At 43.9% G+C, this 18,807-nt stretch overlaps 1 protein-coding gene across 5 annotated transcripts in view; it reads left to right on the plus strand.

Moving 5' to 3' along the window:
- WSCD2 (WSC domain containing 2) overlaps window positions 1-18,807 on the plus strand; it is a 448,422-nt gene that overhangs the window by 62,421 nt on the left and 367,194 nt on the right. For 4 of the 5 annotated variants that reach the window (XM_044275806.1, XM_044275805.1, XM_044275808.1 and 1 more), the window contains exon 2: window positions 9,049-9,138. The gene's annotated coding sequence lies outside the window, so the exon portion shown is untranslated. The remainder of the gene's footprint in view (window positions 1-9,048; window positions 9,139-18,807) is intronic. The other variant, XM_044275807.1, reaches the window with a different exon arrangement.

The raw sequence follows: 18,807 nt of genomic DNA on the forward strand, positions 1-18,807 counted from the left end.
ACAAAGTGGCCCAATGACATAGTGTGTAGGTGGCAGCAGCATTAGGAGACCACAGAGTGGCAAGGTGACACAGTGTTGAGGTAGCACCAGCATCAGGAGACCACAGGGTGGCAAGGTGACATAGTGTGGAGGTGGCAGCAGCATCAGGAGACCACAGAGTGACCCGGTGACAGAGTGGGGAGGTGGGTAGAACTAACAGTACCCACTGACGATGGTGGGTGTAAGAAGGAGTATTTGGCATCAGATGTGTGTCATTAGGCGAGTGGCAGCATCAGAAAAGTAGCTGAGGCAGGTAGCCAGAAGAAACCGGTGTCTTTTGTCAAAGTGTTGGTGGGGCAGCATGGATGATCTAGTCTGATGCATCAGGAATTGGTGGGTGGAAATCCTGGCTGATCCACGCCTGATTCATTTTGACAAAGGTCAGTCTCTCAACATTTTGGGTGGACAGGCGAGTTCTCTTTGGGATAACTATGGCCCCCGCCGCAGTAAACACCCGCTTGGATGCCACACTACTGGCTGGACAGGACAGCTTATCTAGGCAAACTCGGCCAGTTGCGGCTACAAATCCAGTTTGGCTGCCCAGTAATCCATCAGATCTTTAATGGCAGGGTGCACTCCAACTATGCCACCATCTGCTGGTTCAGGTTCTGCTCTATGCCTAAAGTAGTTTTTTCAATATGCGGATGAAGAAAGCTGCTTATCAGTGACTCTAGACTCAGGCTGCTGCTGATGGAGCTGGTACTGCTCCTGCCACCCTACCCCGCCAGCAGCCATGGCAGTGGAACATTGAGTGCAGAGGACCCCTCCGGTCAGACCTGCAAGAGGATGGACGATGGCACAGATAGACAGCAGCCAACTGACTACATAGAATGTCTCTATAGTAGTTCAGTTTGTTCTCCCTTTCAGCTGGTGAAAAAAAGGCCCTTATTTTGGACCGGTAGCGAGGGTCTAACATGGTGGAGATCCAGTAGTCATCCCTCAGCAGAATGGTGATAATTCGGCTGTCACTACGCAAGCAAGTGAGCATGCATCAGGCCATTTGTGCAAGTGACCTGAAGGGACACCTTTCCAACGAGGCATATCAGCCTATGTTGACGGACACTGTTCTGCCGCTGCAGCTCAAGGAGAATGTGCTTTGCAGCGTACGAGTGGCTGAAGTGCATGCAAAGTTTCTTGGCAATTTTCAGGATGTCTTGCAGATGGGATGAAGACTACAGGAGCCACTTTACAACCAGATTGAACACGTGTGCCATACAAGGCACATAGCCCAGCCCTCCTTGACGCAGCGCTGACACAATGGTCTTCCGATTGTCAGTCACCGTGGTTCCGAATTTTAGTTGTCGAGGAGAAAGCCAGGATTCGATTTCTTGTTGAAGGATGCAGGGAAATTCCTCCCATGTGACTCAGTTCGCCCAGGCAAACTACATGCAGAACTGTGTGACACCGCCATGCCCTGCACATGTGGTATGCTGCAGGAGCACTGTGAATTGTCCCAGCAGTGGAGGCTGAGGACACGGTGGAAGATAAGGGGGCAGAGGCTGACATTGTCGCAGGACCTATGGCGTGAGAATATGGAGGCAGTAGCGGCGTCATCTGGTCAAGTTGCTGGTGTGGCTGGACAGAAACCACATTTACCCAGTGGGCCCGTAAAGGACATATATTGTCCTTGACCGTAGTTATAGCTACTGTCCAATTTTCCCCCAAAAATCTGTATCACAAACAGATTTCACTACTGAATGGCTAATCGACAAATTGTTAGTCCCTATGGAAGATACTCTACAAAAACCCATAAATTTTCCCCAAAAATGCTGTTTCACCAAATAAATTTCACCATTGAATGGCTAATCGACGCAATTACAGAAGAAAGTCTACATTCACCGACCAATTTTCCCAAAAAATGCTTTATCACCACTGAATGACAATGTAAATTCACTGCAGAACGGCTAATAAGAAGTACCTATTTATTATATTAATAAACACCAACAATGGCTGTATGACAATCTAAATTCACCGCAGAACGGCTAATAACACATATTTTATTTTTCCCATTAATACACCCCAACAATAGCTGTATAACAATGTTGGTTCACTGCAGACCGGCTAATATGTATTCTTTTTGCTATTAATACCCAAAGAAAATAAATATAACAATCACAATTCACCGCAGAACAGCTAATAGGACGTATGTATTTATCCTATAAATGGCTGTAGTACAATGGAACTTCAATACAGAACGGCAAATACATTTTTTCTTTGCCACTAATACATGCCAAAAAGGGCTGTAAATTTCCCACTTCACCACACAATGGCTAATAAGCCCTTTTTCCCCCCCCTACTAATACATGCCAAAAAAAGGCTTTAGAACATATAACTGCGTCCAGGAACGGCAAATATAGTTTTTTTTGCCACTAATACACGCCAAAAAGGGCTTTAATTTTCTCACTTCACCACACAACGGCTAATAAGCCCCTTCCCCCCCCCCCCCCCACTAATACCCGACAAAAATAGGCTTTCAAACTTATAACTGCGGCTGTGAGCGGTAAATAAAGTTTTCTTTTGCCACTAATACACGGCAAAAAAGGCTTTATATTTCTCGCTTCACCACACAACGGCTAATAAGCCCTATTTCTTTTTCCCCACTAATACATGCCAAAAATGCTTTAGAACACACACATATATATATATATATACAGGTCCTTCTAAAAAAATTAGCATATTGTGATAAAGTTCATTATTTTCTGTAATGTACTGATAAACATTAGACTTTCATATATTTTAGATTCATTACACACCAACTGAAGTAGTTCAAGCCTTTTATTGTTTTAATATTGATGATTTTGGCATACAGCTCATGAAAACCCAAATTTACTATCTCAAAAAATTAGCATATTTCATCCGACCAATAAAAGAAAAGTGTTTTTAATACAAAAAAAGTCAACCTTCAAATAATGATGTTCAGTTCTGCACTCAATACTTGGTCGGGAATCCTTTTGCAGAAATGACTGCTTCAATGCGGCGTGGCATGGAGGCAATCAGCCTGTGGCACTGCTGAGGTGTTATGGAGGCTCAGGATGCTTCGATAGCGGCCTTAAGCTCATCCAGAGTGTTGGGTCTTGCGTCTCTCAACTTTCTCTTCCCAATATCCCACAGATTCTCTATGGGGTTCAGGTCAGGAGAGTTGGAAGGCCAATTGAGCCCAGTAATACCATGGTCAGTAAACCATTTACCAGTGGTTTTGGCGCTGTGAGCAGGTGCCAGGTCGTGCTGAAAAATGAAATCTTTATCTCCATAAAGCTTTTCAGCAGATGGAAGCATGAAGTGCTCCAAAATCTCCTGATAGCTAGCTGCATTGACCCTGCCCTTGATAAAACACAGTGGACCAACACCAGCAGCTGACATGGCACCCCAGACCATCACTGACTGTGGGTACTTGACACTGGACTTCAGGCATTTTGGCATTTCCCTCTCCCCAGTCTTCCTCCAGACTCTGGCACCTTGATTTCCGAATGACATGCAAAATTTGCTTTCATCCGAAAAAAGTACTTTGGACCACTGAGCAACAGTCCAGTGCTGCTTCTCTGTAGCCCAGGTCAGGCGCTTCTGCCGCTGTTTCTGGGGAATGCGGCACCTGTAGCCCATTTCCTGCACACGCCTGTACACGGGGGCTCTGGATGTTTCTACTCCAGACTCAGTCCACTGCTTCCGCAGGTCCCCCAAGGTCTGGAATCGGTCCTTCTCCACAATCTTCCTCAGGGTCCGGTCACCTCTTCTCGTTGTGCAGCGTTTTCTGCCACACTTTTTCCTTCCCACAGACTTCCCGCTGAGGTGCCTTGATACAGCACTCTGGGAACAGCCTATTCGTTCAGAAATTTCTTTCTGTGTCTTACCCTCTTGCTTGAGGGTGTCAATGATGGCCTTCTGGACAGCAGTCAGGTCGGCAGTCTTACCCATGATTGCGGTTTTGAGTAATGAACCAGGCTGGGAGTTTTTAAAAGCCTCAGGAATCTTTTGCAGGTGTTTAGAGTTAATTAGTTGATTCAGATGATTAGGTTAATAGCTCGTTTAGAGAACCTTTTCATGATATGCTAATTTTTTGAGATAGGAATTTTGGGTTTTCATGAGCTGTATGCCAAAATCATCAATATTAAAACAATAAAAGGCTTGAACTACTTCAGTTGGCGTGTAATGAATCTAAAATATATGAAAGTCTAATGTTTATCAGTACATTATAGAAAATAATGAACTTAATCACAATATGCTAATTTTTTGAGAAGGACCTGTATATATATATATATGCAACACAAAAGGGCTAATAAGACCCCAATAACAAAAACGGTTTGCTGGAATCTTTCCATGAACTTCTATTTAGCAAAATATACGTTTTCCAGTCTTCCCTAGCACCTTCCCTAGCGCCTGCTGACGTCTCTCCCTGCACTAAGTACACTGGAAAATGGCTGAATCCAAAATGGCTGAGGTTATTTATAGGGCTGTGACATCACAGGGCTGGCTGGCTGCTGATTGGCTGCATGCATGGCATTGTGGGTGATCACTTGTTCCCAGAGTTCCTTGCTCCATGTCCTAACATGTGTAGCAGCCATTTTAGGAAAAAATGTGATTCGTTACCACGAAGTGTGAGAAAATTCGGATTCTGGGCAAATCAAATAATTCCTGTAATTCAGATCAAATTCCACTTTGCCAGCTTCGATTCGCTCATCTATAATCATAACATCACCATACAAGGCTACAAGTGGTGCCAATCTGCAGTGAATGTTGATGGCTGGAAGATCTAATCAGTCACTAGTAAAATAAATCAGGACCAGGAGCAAGTAACAGATAAATTGCCTTCTCATTGTATCTCTCTGTGATGCCATACAGTTCCACATAAATTGTACTGGTTAGATTTGTAACTTGAATCGCCTGGGCCCCAATGTAAGATGGAAGATCTGTAACAGGATCCCCGCCTATCATGTGCCATTTATAATACTAGTGTTATGTAGCAGAGGTGCTTTGGGCTCCCTCAGGCTCCAGAGTCTAAGTGAAGTTGCTACCTCTGAACCCCTGATAACTATACCCCTGGTATTTTTCCTTGCTTTTATTGTACTACTACAGGGCTGGCCAACCTGCGGCCCTCCAGCTGTTGTAAAACTACAATTCCCACCATGCCCTACTGTGGGCTGATAGCTGTAGGCTGTCTGGGCCTGCTGGGAGTTGTAGTTTTGCAACAGCTGGAGAGCCGCAGGTTGGCCATCCCTGTACTACTGTCTACCTGTGCTTCATGTACTATACTGTATATCACTATCTAACTCTGACATGATATGTTGCTCTCTTAATCATCAGGGGAGAGTAGCTACATTTCATTTTTTGCTTCACGCTGTATGTTACGAGGACCATGAAGACCCTATCCTCAACATAAAAAAGGATTCACTAGCTTTAGTCAACTCTCTCATATATGCAAGGATGTTAATATTAGGTTTTATTTCATTTGTGTTTTTAGACTTTCTTTTAAAAAATAAATAAACAATTGGTTGACATTTTTAGTGTTGCAGAACAAACTAGTTACCACCACATAAGCCAAGTAAAATTCTTGGAGCCCCAGACATGAGGGGGCCCCCTTCTGTACACCGACCCACCAAGCCAGCTCACAGCACATGACTTCTACACGAGCTACACTCTGCCGACTTCGAAAGTAGGAAGTGGTCATAATAATGTGACTTGACTGTGCAGTTTTTTACAGAATAACACTCAGAAGTTACAATACTTTCATGGAATTAATATTGCAACTTAAGGGACGTCAATGTCTGTATCTTTGGCAGAAAACATTCTGGTTCTTGATTTAGCTGGTTTCTGACGGATTAATCAAAACTGTGCTCTCCATTAGATACCCTCTTAGGATGAATAACTATAGGCATACTTGGGTATTTTGAACGACTTACAATTGTCCCTCATGATATGCCAAGGCCTGAGCTGTCTGCAGCTGCATACTGCAAGCTAAGGCAAACTGAGCGTGAACGCTTATAGTAAAAACTTTTGGACAGGTCTTTGAGGAGCAGAAATTTCAATCTCTCTTCTCCAAAGGCATATCTTCAAATTATATTTTCAGCAGCTAAAAATAAAGTATGCTTTTAAATATAGGATTTACTATGCCATTTTGCGCATGTAGCTTTTCATTCCTTGCACATATCTTGAACAGCTGTAGCTACTGCAGAATTCTAGAATGAAGGCTGTAAATGGAAATTCTTAGTATGGATAATGGTCTTCGGTCTAAAATAAACCACATCCAGTTCCATTTACTTTGCATTAACCACATAATAAATGGTGATTGAAAGCTTCTCAATTGTGCCACTTAATAAGGGAAGAGTAATTTGAAGATAAGATTTCACTATGATTTATTAGCAGTTCAGGTGCTGAAGTGACACAGTCTTTTCCTGTATTAGAGAGGAAGGGAATATGTATCTCACATAGAGGATAGCACAACTATAATGACGGTGCATCAATTACAATTTTTTGGATTTAAATATTAATAAACATGCAGTCTGTTTTAGACAATATGTGGTCATGTCCCCAAATTAAATATTTAGTCAGTTCAATAGTGGCATGCCAGAGAACTGCTAAGGTCTTAAAAGACCAGGGGAAAAAGTCTCAAGTCCACCCCCCCCCCCCCAAAAAAAAAAATATATCACTATACAAAGACCAAATATTACCACCATACAGTGATTAAACATTAATTATATAGTTGATATTGTTAAAAAAAAAAAAAAAGAAGGGTCGATTTAGCCCAGCCTTCATACTGAAATGGCGCAAAATGACAGTACAAAGATGTTACCAATGATACCGTTAAATGCCTTTTGCAGTTAACCCTCTCTCTGTTCCTGAGTGAAGGCTGTAAAAGGCTCCTGGGTGGATGTTAGACCAGCAGGAAGAGGCCGTGAAGCACATACTATGGAAATCTGAGAGCACTTCAGAGTGAGTCTACTTTCCCACTCGCGTTTTGGCTTTCCGTTCGTGAGATCCGTTCAGGGCTCTCGCAAGCGGTCCAAAACGGATCAGTTTTGCCCTAATGCGTTCTGAATGGAAAAGGATCCGCTCAGAATGCATCAGTTTGCCTCCGTTACGTCTCCATTCAGCTTTTGAGACAGACACCAAAATGCTGCTTACAGAGTTTTGGTGGTCCGTCTGATGAAACTGACCCAAATGGATCTGTCCTGGCACACAATGTAAGTCAGTGGGGAAGGATCCATTTTCACTGACACAATATGGCACAATAGAAAACTGATCCGTCGTCCATTGACTTTCAATGGTGTTCAAGATGGATCCGTCATGGCTATAGAAGACATGATACATCCGGATCCGCTTTGGCTATGTTAAAGGTAATACAAACGGATCCGTTCAGAACGGATGCAAACGGTTGTATTATCTGAACAAATCTGTCCATGACGCACAAAACGCGAGAGTGAAAGTAGCCTTAGCCTGCTAGTATTAGAGAAAGGCCAAGGCCGATTTTAGGTTATCTGAAGTGAAAATTGAAATGGCTGCCCCAGCCCTACTGCTAAATAAATTTTTTGATGGACATTACATTATGCGGTACCAAATACTCAGTGATGTCTCCTCTGATTTAGATGTTGTCTTTCCTCATCTTCTTCACTAGGAGCAGACTGCCATGAGAAGTTCTTACAGCCATGTTTCTTCTTTGCAGTGTTTGCCATACAGATGTCTTAGGTTCCTCATTTTACCATCATCCTCCCCACCTTCTCAACACAAATTCCCCCATGGTGCCACAACAGTGTCATCCTGCTAGCGCCCCTAATACTGTGCCTGCTGGGCTCCCCAATGCCCCACTGTGGTTTTAACTCCTCAGGAGTGCCCCTGTATTATAATGCCACTTGTAGTGTCTGTATGTATAATGCTCCTACCATAGTGCCAGTATATACAATGCTCCCCCTCTAGTGCCAGTGTATATAGTGCTCCTTCCTGTTATACCAATATGTAATGCTCCCCTTTCCTGTAGTGCCAGTATATGGAATGCTTCTCCACCCCTATCCTGTAGTACCAACATATACTTCTCTACTATTTCACCGCTTAGTAGTACCAGAATATAAAATGCTCCTCCCCACCCCCTTCCCCCATATTACCACCATATAATGCTCCCTTGTTCCCAAGTGTAGTGGCAGTAAATATAATGCTCCCCCTATAGCGCCATTATACAGTATATAATGCTCCTTTACCCCACGGTACAAGTATATAATGCCTCCCTGTAAAGCCAGAATATAACCCTTCCCCCTGTAGTGCCAGTATACATAATGGTCCTCCGACCCCACCACCCCTTCCCGTAGTGCCCATAGATGTATAGTATTAATACACATAGGCTTCAGATAGGCTTAGGAAACCCAGAGGGTCATTGCCTGGCCTACAATACTCTGCACACGTACTACTCATACTTGGCGCTCTGCATAATGAGAAAGAATACCTTGAGACAATGCATATATATTACTGAGAAACCCAGAGTGGCATACTAGTCTATCCAAACTTTTTGGGGAAATTCTGAATCCCAAACCAGTAGAATCAATTCACTCATCTTAAGACAGAATGTAGAATGAGAGATAGCTATAACATAGGACATAGAATGATAGATAAATGTCACAATATGCTTACAGCCAGTAGTAAACTGGGCCTGGGTTCTACTGTCGTGCCTTCAGGGCAAACATTTCTAAAGATAACATTGTATTGAGGGGATGCCCATAATACTAATGTAACAGTTATTGTGTCTTTGTAGGTTTATTAAGGTTCACAGTGATAAATCTAGAGTGAAGCTAATTACCATTGCTAATCACACCAATTTTCCCATCCAGTTTTCAAAACTGCAATGATATAAAAGTGCACCAAGTCACAAAATATTGTGCAACTAACCCCTAAAAGTCACATAGACTTATTTTGTGACTTTTTAAAGCTAGAATTCTGCAGTGCACTGTGTACTTGATATATACCATCCTTTATGTTTACTGTACACCATTGTTCACCATTTTAACCACGTCAATGTTTTGATTGTTTTAGCAGGGATCCATAGATGGGTTCACAAATAGAACATTAATGACATCCAAGTGGAAATATTGAAACAGAAAGTACAGAACGTGATCCCAAAAGGTAATTATGGGTATATTCTTATTATATATCATAACCATCTTCAATGTAGATCTTTGTATAGTGATTTAGATGACACTTTTTAAAAAAAGGATCAATGATGATAATAAGTCATTTGAAGTACAAGCTAGTGCACTAAACATTTTTATTTAGAGGTTATTCTGAAAAATTACTAAATGAAGATTTTGAAAAAGCTAATGATATTGAAAACACTGAAATATTGAATAGGGGGAAAGTCTGTTAAATAACAATGATTTGTGTTCTCCTTTAAATTCAGCCCCATGCAGAAAATATGAGTTTGATACATGATAGAGAGAAGTTGCTGAATGCAACCCAATGATATCCTTTTATCATTATAAAAAAACACAAACTTTAGTAAGCGGTCTACTTGAAGAAAAGAACATCTGCTGGCTCCATAATGTGACTCCACGAGGTTGGTTTAAATGTGGTCATATTTCCTATTGCAGATGAGGTCTACAAAACCTGTGTCTATAGGGTGAATGAACCACCATTATCAAGCAGCTCATGTAACAGATTATGTGGTATATGTCATTTTTTGCCCTCGTGGTCATTTTTATGTGGGAAGAACTATATGCTGCCTCTTTAAGCAGTTTAGAGAACATTACACCTCCACCAGACTAGAAGAGGGTTCCCCTAGATTGATTGGACTTATAGTGAATCATTCAAGGGACCTAGAAGTTTTGCATTTCGTAGCTCTTAAACACATAAATGTTTGTAAGGTAGGGGCGAGCGCATAAATGCCTCTGAGAAGAGAAGCGGAATAGATCATGCAAACATGGGTACATTATGTTTGAATGATAAACAGGACTTGATGAAGTTCCTCAAGGTGTATATGGATTTATTGTTATGCAGATCTTTTTTATTCTTTTGATATTTGATAGGTTTTGTGTGTTCTTAAATTGCACTGTGTACCAGAACTGACATGGCGTGTCTTTAAGTTGGACCACCCACTGTTGTCAGTTTTAGGCATAGGCCAAAATAAATTTGTTTATATGCGATAAGGCTGTTGCTTCAATGTCACCTCGGCTCCCCATATACTGCTCATGTTTTATCTAAACAGAATAGAAGTTACTGTATGTTTTAAACAAGCACTCTCATAAAAATGTTTATTTCCTGAACTGTTATAAAGGTACCAGATGTAAAATGTAGTGAAGGTAATTTTCTTACCAGTGACTGTGTTTTTGAGCTATCTCCTCCCTTCGGCTTCTCATCTGTGTCAAGTGACCAGCTTGCAGACTTTCCAAATAACACAACATCTTAGACAGGAAGCCAGTTTCTCTGTGTATTCTTATGACAGCCTCAATGTCAGTGTCATAGGAATAAATGGAGAAGTAACTGACTACCTGTCCTGTGTCAGCTGGAGATTAGAGAATTGGTCACATGACACAGCTGAGAATCAGAACGGAGGCTCTAACAGGTCAGAGAATAATATTTTTGTGGGACTGCCATTTTAAGAATGGCTGAGTGACTCTATTTCTCTCCTGTTTGTGAGATTTTCTGGATTGGACTGATATTGAATTAGCACCACCTAGGATCTCTGATGAGCACCTCAGTGTCCCCGAGTGTGAACTAGAAGCAGAGACAATGCTACTGTATGAGGTATCTTTTTAGTATTTATGCATTGGTTAGAATATCATTCATTACAAGCTCTTTTCTTATAAAACCTGTTTCAAGTTACTTGCCTTTTATTTAAGTAGCAGGTGGCTGTATCAAATAATCAAATTACTTGTTTAGCCCTCCTGTTGACCTCTTTTGGTGACTAAAAAGTGATGACAAAGAAGCTGTGAATAGTTTTTTTTGTTTTATGTTCATGGTGAACCATATGTGATACTACTGCTATTTTTGATGTATAGCTAGTGGCTTGATCATGTGGCAGTTGATGCTAGAAAATGAGCAACATGCCTCTTAACAAAGCTGATAGTGATAACAGTTACCCAGTTACATGGTTGGTAAGGTTGGAAACCGCCACAAATCCGACCTTTAATCCCATTATGTTGATCAAGAGGAAGTGAAGAAACACTTATGAGGCAGATGTCAATTGTCCCATATCAAGGGAGGAAAAATCCTTCTTGTCTTTAAAACTGGCAATAAGAATAAATCTCCAAATCAATTTCCCATCTGAAAAAAATATACTACTGATAACATGCAATGATTTTACCTTCAAGAAAGGCATCCAGACTCTTCTTGAAGGTGTTCAGTGAATCAGCTATCACAACCTCCTCTGGAAGAGAGTTCCACTGTCTCACTGCTCTTCCGATAATTTTTTTTCCATCTTTGTTGATGATGAACCCTTGTTTCTTCTAGAATTACAGGATGCCCTCTTGTCATGGTTACAGACCTAGGTATGTAAATGTCATCAGCAAGATCTCTTTACTATCCATTCATGTACAGTATTTGTACATTGTAATTACATTTGGCATTTAGTTAACATGTCTGGTACTGCAATCAACCCATGCCCTTATTTACCTTGGTCCCCCTCCTCTGCACCCACTCTAGTTCAGCTATGTCCTTGCTATACATAGGTGCCCAAAACCTTACATGGTATTCTATGTGTAGTTTCACTAGTGACTAAGTATAGAGGCAAAACTATGTTCTAGTGTATGTCTCTTTTGATATGTCTCATTAATATTTTTGCCTTGGCAGCAGCTTCCTGGTATTGTTCACAAAAGTTAACTATTCACCAATATCCCAAATATAATAGCATTTCCTAAAAATCATGTCCAATTCTGAAAATCTTTTAAAAATTATTTTTAAAAAAATGGATTCTACCTTAATCAGTTATGCTCCAATTGCCCTGAAAATTGGAATATTATGTTATTATTATTATTTATTAAAACGCCATTTATTCCATAGCGCTGTACATATGAAAAGGGGTATACATACATAATACAGACAATTGCACTAATCATAAACAAGACGAGTTACCAATTGGTACAGAAGGAGAGAAGGCCCTGCCCGTGAGGGCTTACAATCTACATGGTATAGGAGAAGGACACAGTAGGTGCGGGTTAAGTTGGTCATGGCGGTATAGAGGCAGCAGGGTCACTGGTTGTAGCCTTGTCTGAAGAGGTGGGTTTTCAGGTTTCTTTTGAAGGATTCCATTGTAGGTGAGAGTCTGATATGTTGGGGTAGCGAGTTCCAGAGTATGGGGGATGCACGGGAGAAATCCTGGAGGCTGAGAAGAGGTGATAAGAGCAGAGGAGAGAAGGAGGTCTTGTAAGGATCGGAGAGTGCGTCTGGGGATGTATCTGGAAAGTAGCTCAGAGATGTAGGGAGGGGACAGGTTGTGGACGGCCTTGTATGTATTTGTTAGTACTTTGAAGTGAATTCGCTGGGCAATGGGGAGCCAGTGAAGGGACTGGCAGAGGGGAGAGGCAGGAGTAATAGGGTGAGAGATGGATTAGTCGGGCAGCAGAGTTGAGGATAGATTGGAGGGGTCGAGGGTATATAACACCTTTTAGTCTTTTATGAGAGATAGAGAAAGAAAGATATTCAAATTAGTTGTCAAATTAGCTAAACCTATCTCATGCCTGCAGATGTAAAATATGGTAATGTTCATATATGTTTTCACAGAAAGTCAAAAGAAGCGTTGACTGTCTTTCAATACTCCTCATGTGAACTCAGTGTTCTCTATAGGAAGAAATAATATCCCAGCCAAGGCATCTCAGGCAGCCAAGCACTGTTTCTTTGCTTTGCTCTGTTAAAGGGTAGTTACCCAGAAAAAGCTGGGTTCCTGGTATAAGACAGTAAATGTTATTTTCCTTTTGGAAAGAAGGTGGACTTGCATGTCTCTTTTCCAGAAAATCATTATGTGGGAACAAAATCACTCATTGATTAGTTCAAGGCTACCACCAAAAACTTAGTGGGTAAAAAAAAGAAGGAAAATTTATCTATGAAGAACAAGGAAGTATGTATTAATATACATACTAGAGATGAGCAAATAGATTCTATAAATTCGGAATCCATCCCAAAATCCCCCCCCCCCCCCAAAAAAAATAAAAAATGTGTATATATATATATATATATATATAATTCTAACAAACCCAAATACTTTGTGATTAGAGTTGAGCGAACACCTGGATGTTCGGGTTCGAGAAGTTCGGCCGAACATCCCGGAAATGTTCGGGTTCGGGATCCGAACCCGATCCGAACTTCGTCCCGAACCCGAACCCCATTGAAGTCAATGGGGACCCGAACTTTTCGGCACTAAAAAGGCTGTAAAACAGCCCAGGAAAGAGCTAGAGGGCTGCAAAAGGCAGCAACATGTAGGTAAATCCCCTGCAAACAAATGTGGATAGGGAAATGAATTAAAATAAAAATTAAATAAATAAAAATTAACCAAAATCAATTGGAGAGAGGTTCCATAGCAGAGAATCTGGCTTCCCGTCACCCACCACTGGAACAGTCCATTCTCAGATATTTAGGCCCCGGCACCCAGGCAGAGGAGAGAGGTCCCGTAACAGAGAATCTGTCTTCATGTCAGCAGAGAATTAGTCTGCATGTCATAGCAGAGAATGAGGCTTCACGTCAGCCACCACTGCAACAGTCCATTGGCATATATTTAGGCCCAGCACCCAGGCAGAGGAGGGAGGTCCCGTAACAGAGAATCTGTCTTCATGTCAGCAGAGAATTAGTCTGCATGTCATAGCAGAGAATGAGGCTTCACGTCAGCCACCACTGCAACAGTCCATTGGCATATATTTAGGCCCAGCACACACACAGGCAGAGGAGAGAGGTCCCGTAACAGAGAATCTGGCTTCATGTCAGCAGAGAATCAGTCTGCATGTCATAGCAGAGAATGAGGCTTCACGTCAGCCACCACTGCAACAGTCCATTGGCATATATTTAGGCCCAGCACACACACAGGCAGAGGAGAGAGGTCCCGTAACAGAGGATCTGGCTTCATGTCAGCAGAGAATCAGTCTGCATGTCATAGCAGAGAATCAGGCTTCACGTCAGCCACCACTGCAACAGTCCATTGTCATAAATTTAGGCCCAGCACCCAGGCAGAGGAGAGAGGTCCCGTAACAGACAATCTGGCTTCATGTCAGCAGAGAATTAGTCTGCATGTCATAGCAGAGAATGAGGCTTCACGTCAGCCACCACTGCAACAGTCCATTGGCATATATTTAGGCCTAGCACACAGGCAGAGGAGAGAGGTCCCGTAACAGACAATCTGGCTTCATGTCAGCAGAGAATCAGTCTGCATGTCATAGCAGAGAATGAGGCTTCACGTCACCCACCACTGCAACAGTCCATTGGCATATATTTAGGCCTAGCACACAGGCAGAGCAGAGAGGTCCCGTAACAGACAATCTGGCTTCATGACAGCAGAGAATCAGTCTGCATGTCATAGCAGAGAATGAGGCTTCACGTCACCCACCACTGCAACAGTCCATTGGCATATATTTAGGCCTAGCACACAGGCAGAGCAGAGAGGTCCCGTAACAGACGATCTGGCTTCATGTCAGCAGAGAATCAGTCTGCATGTCATAGCAGAGAATGAGGCTTCACGTCAGCCACCACTGCAACAGTCCATTGGCATATATTTAGGCCTAGCACACAGGCAGAGGAGAGAGGTCCCGTAACAGACAATCTGGCTTCATGTCAGCAGAGAATCAGTCTGCATGTCATAGCAGAGAATGAGGCTTCACGTCAGCCACCACTGCAACAGTCCATTGGCATATATTTAGGCCCAGCACCCAGGCAGAGGAGGGAGGTCCCGTAACAGACAATCTGGCTTCATGTCAGCAGAGAATCAGTCTGCATGTCATAGCAGAGAATGAGGCTTCACGTCACCCACCACTGCAACAGTCCATTGGCATATATTTAGGCCCAGCACCCAGGCAGAGGAGGGAGGTCCCGTAACAGAGAATCTGTCTTCATGTCAGCAGAGAATTAGTCTGCATGTCATAGCAGAGAATGAGGCTTCACGTCAGCCACCACTGCAACAGTCCATTGGCATATATTTAGGCCCAGCACCCAGGCAGAGGAGGGAGGTCCCGTAACAGAGAATCTGTCTTCATGTCAGCAGAGAATTAGTCTGCATGTCATAGCAGAGAATGAGGCTTCACGTCAGCCACCACTGCAACAGTCCATTGGCATATATTTAGGCCCAGCACCCAGGCAGAGGAGGGAGGTCCCGTAACAGAGAATCTGTCTTCATGTCAGCAGAGAATTAGTCTGCATGTCATAGCAGAGAATGAGGCTTCACGTCAGCCACCACTGCAACAGTCCATTGGCATATATTTAGGCCCAGCACACACACAGGCAGAGGAGAGAGGTCCCGTAACAGAGAATCTGGCTTCATGTCAGCAGAGAATCAGTCTGCATGTCATAGCAGAGAATGAGGCTTCACGTCAGCCACCACTGCAACAGTCCATTGGCATATATTTAGGCCCAGCACACACACAGGCAGAGGAGAGAGGTCCCGTAACAGAGGATCTGGCTTCATGTCAGCAGAGAATCAGTCTGCATGTCATAGCAGAGAATCAGGCTTCACGTCAGCCACCACTGCAACAGTCCATTGTCATAAATTTAGGCCCAGCACCCAGGCAGAGGAGAGAGGTCCCGTAACAGACAATCTGGCTTCATGTCAGCAGAGAATTAGTCTGCATGTCATAGCAGAGAATGAGGCTTCACGTCAGCCACCACTGCAACAGTCCATTGGCATATATTTAGGCCCAGCACCCAGGCAGAGGAGGGAGGTCCCGTAACAGAGAATCTGTCTTCATGTCAGCAGAGAATTAGTCTGCATGTCATAGCAGAGAATGAGGCTTCACGTCAGCCACCACTGCAACAGTCCATTGGCATATATTTAGGCCCAGCACACACACAGGCAGAGGAGAGAGGTCCCGTAACAGAGAATCTGGCTTCATGTCAGCAGAGAATCAGTCTGCATGTCATAGCAGAGAATGAGGCTTCACGTCAGCCACCACTGCAACAGTCCATTGGCATATATTTAGGCCCAGCACACACACAGGCAGAGGAGAGAGGTCCCGTAACAGAGGATCTGGCTTCATGTCAGCAGAGAATCAGTCTGCATGTCATAGCAGAGAATCAGGCTTCACGTCAGCCACCACTGCAACAGTCCATTGTCATAAATTTAGGCCCAGCACCCAGGCAGAGGAGAGAGGTCCCGTAACAGACAATCTGGCTTCATGTCAGCAGAGAATTAGTCTGCATGTCATAGCAGAGAATGAGGCTTCACGTCAGCCACCACTGCAACAGTCCATTGGCATATATTTAGGCCTAGCACACAGGCAGAGGAGAGAGGTCCCGTAACAGACAATCTGGCTTCATGTCAGCAGAGAATCAGTCTGCATGTCATAGCAGAGAATGAGGCTTCACGTCACCCACCACTGCAACAGTCCATTGGCATATATTTAGGCCTAGCACACAGGCAGAGCAGAGAGGTCCCGTAACAGACAATCTGGCTTCATGACAGCAGAGAATCAGTCTGCATGTCATAGCAGAGAATGAGGCTTCACGTCACCCACCACTGCAACAGTCCATTGGCATATATTTAGGCCTAGCACACAGGCAGAGCAGAGAGGTCCCGTAACAGACGATCTGGCTTCATGTCAGCAGAGAATCAGTCTGCATGTCATAGCAGAGAATGAGGCTTCACGTCAGCCACCACTGCAACAGTCCATTGGCATATATTTAGGCCTAGCACACAGGCAGAGGAGAGAGGTCCCGTAACAGACAATCTGGCTTCATGTCAGCAGAGAATCAGTCTGCATGTCATAGCAGAGAATGAGGCTTCACGTCAGCCACCACTGCAACAGTCCATTGGCATATATTTAGGCCCAGCACCCAGGCAGAGGAGGGAGGTCCCGTAACAGACAATCTGGCTTCATGTCAGCAGAGAATCAGTCTGCATGTCATAGCAGAGAATGAGGCTTCACGTCACCCACCACTGCAACAGTCCATTGGCATATATTTAGGCCCAGCACCCAGGCAGAGGAGGGAGGTCCCGTAACAGAGAATCTGTCTTCATGTCAGCAGAGAATTAGTCTGCATGTCATAGCAGAGAATGAGGCTTCACGTCAGCCACCACTGCAACAGTCCATTGGCATATATTTAGGCCCAGCACCCAGGCAGAGGAGGGAGGTCCCGTAACAGAGAATCTGTCTTCATGTCAGCAGAGAATTAGTCTGCATGTCATAGCAGAGAATGAGGCTTCACGTCAGCCACCACTGCAACAGTCCATTGGCATATATTTAGGCCCAGCACCCAGGCAGAGGAGGGAGGTCCCGTAACAGAGAATCTGTCTTCATGTCAGCAGAGAATTAGTCTGCATGTCATAGCAGAGAATGAGGCTTCACGTCAGCCACCACTGCAACAGTCCATTGGCATATATTTAGGCCCAGCACACACACAGGCAGAGGAGAGAGGTCCCGTAACAGAGAATCTGGCTTCATGTCAGCAGAGAATCAGTCTGCATGTCATAGCAGAGAATGAGGCTTCACGTCAGCCACCACTGCAACAGTCCATTGGCATATATTTAGGCCCAGCACACACACAGGCAGAGGAGAGAGGTCCCGTAACAGAGGATCTGGCTTCATGTCAGCAGAGAATCAGTCTGCATGTCATAGCAGAGAATCAGGCTTCACGTCAGCCTCCACTGCAACAGTCCATTGTCATAAATTTAGGCCCAGCACCCAGGCAGAGGAGAGAGGTCCCGTAACAGACAATCTGGCTTCATGTCAGCAGAGAATTAGTCTGCATGTCATAGCAGAGAATGAGGCTTCACGTCAGCCACCACTGCAACAGTCCATTGGCATATATTTAGGCCTAGCACACAGGCAGAGGAGAGAGGTCCCGTAACAGACAATCTGGCTTCATGTCAGCAGAGAATCAGTCTGCATTTCATAGCAGAGAATGAGGCTTCACGTCACCCACCACTGCAACAGTCCATTGGCATATATTTAGGCCTAGCACACAGGCAGAGCAGAGAGGTCCCGTAACAGACAATCTGGCTTCATGACAGCAGAGAATCAGTCTGCATGTCATAGCAGAGAATGAGGCTTCACGTCAGCCACCACTGCAACAGTCCATTGGCATATATTTAGGCCTAGCACACAGGCAGAGGAGAGAGGTCCCGTAACAGACAATCTGGCTTCATGTCAGCAGAGAATCAGTCTGCATGTCATAGCAGAGAATGAGGCTTCACGTCACCCACCACTGCAACAGTCCATTGGCATATATTTAGGCCTAGCACACAGGCAGAGCAGAGAGGTCCCGTAACAGACAATCTGGCTTCATGACAGCAGAGAATCAGTCTGCATGTCATAGCAGAGAATGAGGCTTCACGTCACCCACCACTGCAACAGTCCATTGGCATATATTTAGGCCTAGCACACAGGCAGAGCAGAGAGGTCCCGTAACAGACGATCTGGCTTCATGTCAGCAGAGAATCAGTCTGCATGTCATAGCAGAGAATGAGGCTTCACGTCAGCCACCACTGCAACAGTCCATTGGCATATATTTAGGCCTAGCACACAGGCAGAGGAGAGAGGTCCCGTAACAGACAATCTGGCTTCATGTCAGCAGAGAATCAGTCTGCATGTCATAGCAGAGAATGAGGCTTCACGTCAGCCACCACTGCAACAGTCCATTGGCATATATTTAGGCCCAGCACCCAGG

Source organism: Bufo gargarizans, chromosome 1 (genome assembly GCF_014858855.1).
Source record: "Bufo gargarizans isolate SCDJY-AF-19 chromosome 1, ASM1485885v1, whole genome shotgun sequence".
Classification (NCBI taxonomy): domain Eukaryota; kingdom Metazoa; phylum Chordata; class Amphibia; order Anura; family Bufonidae; genus Bufo; species Bufo gargarizans.